This window comes from Echinops telfairi, unplaced genomic scaffold, assembly GCF_000313985.2.
Source record: "Echinops telfairi isolate 266 unplaced genomic scaffold, ASM31398v2 ScPeMD7_3;HRSCAF=10, whole genome shotgun sequence".
NCBI lineage: Eukaryota > Metazoa > Chordata > Mammalia > Afrosoricida > Tenrecidae > Echinops > Echinops telfairi.
The window spans coordinates 58,008,558-58,012,620 of NW_022103899.1; positions in this window are offsets into that span (position 1 = coordinate 58,008,558).

Consider the following 4,063-nt stretch of genomic DNA (forward strand, 5'->3'; position numbering starts at 1 on the left):
TTCTTTAGATTAAAAAAAAATACTGTAATTATTTGTTTCAGGCACCATGACACACACAGCAGGAAATAGCAATACTAATTCTACCACCACCAGAATGATACCTGACATAGTTCAAAGGTTCCCTGTAACGTTGGGCAGCCAGAATGCTGCTCCTTAGAAGAGAAGATGGCGAGACCTCATCTCACACAGTTTCCGTCCAGTGGCCTACACTGAGCGGCGACCTGAAGGAAAAGAGTGGCCAGTGGACTGATGATCCAAAGGCAAATTTTATTTCCAAAGTACAGCTTCATATAGAATGAGGCAAGGGTGCGAATGCTCATAATGTAACAATAACCGTGATAAAATTGCTCTAAGCATGGACAATTCCTTGGGACTAATCTTACCTTAACAAATGGAGCTGTGTTCTCAGTGTACACAGGGCATCTGAGAATGTGGGGAGAAACAGGAACATCGTCCCAGCGTTTGGGTTACACAGTGTCCCCAAGCACCCCAGAGAGTCACTGGTACACTCCAGTTAAGACTCTGATTCTCTATGAGAGACTTTGGACATGTTATCAGTTGGGACCAGTTCCTAGAGAAGGACGTCATACCTGGTCCAGCAAAGGATCAGCAAAAAAAAGAGGAAGACGCTCAACGCGATGCGTTGACACAGTGGCTGCCACAACAGGCCCAAACACGGCACAGGCCTCCTCTGTTGCACACAGGGTCACCATGACTTAGAACCGACTTAAGGGCACCTGACAACCGTCTTTGAGGTTGATGGTTCCAATCCACCCCATCAGTCCATGGGAGAAACACCGGACTCTTCCCAAATTACGATGAAATACTAACAGATCCGATGCGGCGAGTGGATTCCGACTCACAGGGACTGGGTTCGCTGCGGAGTTCGGCGTCATGCCACCAGCGCTCCTCTGAAAGATGGCGTGTAAATACTGACTCCTTCATCCCAACAAGGTGATGCTCTGCACAGCCAAACAAAGTGCTGCCCCAGCCTCACAGTGTTAGGTGGCTTTGAGCCCATTGTGATAGCCACCGTGTCGGTCCATTTCCTTTTGTTGCTGACCCTCCTCCAAGCATGATGTCCTTCTCTGGGGGCTCAGATAAACGCCAAACTCACTGCTATCCAGTCAGTCCTGACTCGTCGGGCAGGATAGGACTTCCCTGTGGGTGTCTGAGCCTGTAGCTATGGCAGTGGAAAGCCTCATCTTTCTCCCTCGGGGAGGCTGGTGGTTTTGAACTGGCCTGGCAGCAGACCCCTGTGTCCCCACTAAGCCACTGGGGCTTTTCTCTAGGGACTGGTTTTGAGGAAGCCTTCTGGGGCAGCTCTATCCTGTCACTGTGCAGCGGTTATGCGTTAGGTTGCTAACTACCAGGTCAGTAGTTCAAAACTACCAGCTGTTCTTCAGGAGAACGATGAGGCTCGCTACTCCCATAAACAGTAATAGTCACAGAAACCTACTGGGACAACCTGTGGGTCTCGACCTCTTTGGGGGTCGAATGACCCTTTCACAGGTCCGATGGTCTTAGGAACCAAGACACCACTCCTCTATGCATCTCCAAGTGGGCCTGCCCACATGCACATACACCCATATACGAGTACCCGGTGTGAAGACATCCATGCTACACCGTGCTCCAAGACAAAATTTCATTTATTTGTCATTAGAAATAAATATTTCACAACATATAATTACATATTGTTTTGTGGTTAATTACTATGCTTTATGTTCAATTTGTAACAATGGAAATACATCCTGCATATCAGATATTTACATGACAATTCATAACCGTTGCAAAATTAGTTAAGAAGTAGCAATGAAAATAATTTTATGGTTGGGGGTCACCACAACATGAGGAATTTTTTTTTTTAACATTTTATTAGGGGCTCAGAACTGTTATCGCAATCCATACACACAGCAATTATGTAAAGCGCATTTGTACATCATTCTCAAAACATTTTCTCTCCACTTAAACCCCCGACATTAGGTCCTCATTTTTCCCCTCCCTCACTGCTCCCCGCTCCCTCATGAGCCCTTGATAGTTTATAAATTGGTATTTTGTCATATCTTGCCCTGTCCGACGTCTCCCTTCACCCACTTTTCGGCTGTCTGTCTCCCAGGGAGGAGGTCACATATAGTTCCCTGTAATCGGTTCCCTCTTTCCTACCCATTCTCCCTTTACCCTCCTTGTTTCGCCACTCACACCACTGGTCCTGTAGGGCTCATCCGCCCTGGATTCCCTGTATCTCCAGTTCCTATCTGTACCAGTGTACATCCTCTGGTCTAGCCAGACTTGCAAGGTCGAATTCGAGTCATGGTAGTGGGAGCGGGGAGGAAACATTTAGGAACTAGAGGAAAGTTGTATTTCTCATCATTGTTACATCGCACCCTGGCTGGCTCGTCTCCTCCCTGGAGGAACTGTTTTAAGGGGCCGCGGCATTAGGAAGGTTGAGAACCACTGTCCTAGAGGGTCCTTGTGAGTCAGCATAGAGTCAGTGGTAGTGAGTTTTTTAGTGTGGGGGCCTCGGCAGTCCTCAGCTCCTGTAGTGCCTGGTGGCTAGCAGTTCGACTGCTCCCCTTGGCAGCTTCACGGTCGTGGCAAACGGGTGTAGCATCTGGTGAGCTCTGGCCATGCGAGCCCGCTCCAGCAAGGTCCCGGTCTCAGCCCGGGGCTGGGTGTGCTTCTCTTTGGGCCTCACTATCTCAGCTACTCCTGTGTTCTTCCGAGTGTGTGCGTGTGTGTGTGTGTAACAATACACAGCAAGGATTAAGTCCTTGCTAATTGGAAGGTTGGTGGTTCAAACCCACCTCTTGGCTCCTTGAGAGAAAGACCCTGGCAATCTGTCTCTATAACGATTATAGTCCAGAAAATTCTACTCTGCCTCACAGGGTTGCTATGAGTTGAAGTCAATGGTACACAAGGGAAGGTTCTTTGGCACTGTGACATGTGCTTCCCATTGGGTCACCACTCTCCCTAGGTGTCGTCTCACCTCTGCTACATAGACTTTCTGCCCGCCAGCATTCTTAGCGCAGTCTTAGAGTTACTGTTGTCTGGTTTATTTCATATCGTTTGCCTCAGGCAGACATGCTTTCTGAAATGAACCAGATTGTTTAGCTTCAAGATGACTAGTACAGGAGCAGAGGAAATGTTCTGAAACAGATGGTGCTGATGATTGTACAACTCTTCTTGATGTGATTGGACCACTGAATTGTACGACATATGAAGTACAGGCTGAAGGAGCTACGTAAGGAGGGCCGCGTCTCGTGTCATGTATCTGTCTAGGACAGTGCACAAACGTCTGGCCTAGCTGGTTCTCGCAAACTGCTTCCTTACTGCAAACGGTAAGGAATTTGGGGAACAGCTGCAAACAGTGTTCCCTGGTAGCAGTAAACAAGAGCAGTACGGTCTGAGATTCGAAACTCTTGTCAAGGCTATGAGAAATTCAAGCATGGGAATAGCGAACTTATCTGGGAACACTGCCAGTATTTAGTGGATAAGAATAAAGCGCTGTGGTCTGTCAGGGCTGCAGTTTGTACCGTCTGTCTGTGCCTATTTTGTGCTGCAGTCCTGTATTGTCTGTGTGCGTCTGTTTGGTTCTTTGTTCATTCTCCCTACTTGGAAACCACGGCACAGGCCAATAAAGCTGTTTGGATAAATGAAGAGGACCTTGGCATCCTTTTAGCGCAAGCTCTGGGAGTTATGTCCAGGCAGTCCGTTTGGAGATGCCCCCAGTCTCAATAAGACCCTGAGCTACACGGTTCCATACTGTTCCCTCCTTCTGATCAAGATGCATCAATTGGGGCCTTGATCAACACCTTCAGGATGGTAGTGAGGCCCCACCCTCTTCTGGGCTCATGGAAAAGTAGGCGCAGTGTCGTTTGGGTGAGGGGCCCATAGGGGCCCTCTGCACTACAGCCTATAACCCCACCCATCCTGCACCGTTGAGATAGTTTATTGTGCCAGCCTGGCCGATAAACACAAGTGGGATTAACTGAAGGGCACTGGGATAAATGGCTCTGTGAGGCTCGCCTTTCTTGTCTCTCGCTCTTTGATCATCGGACCAGTG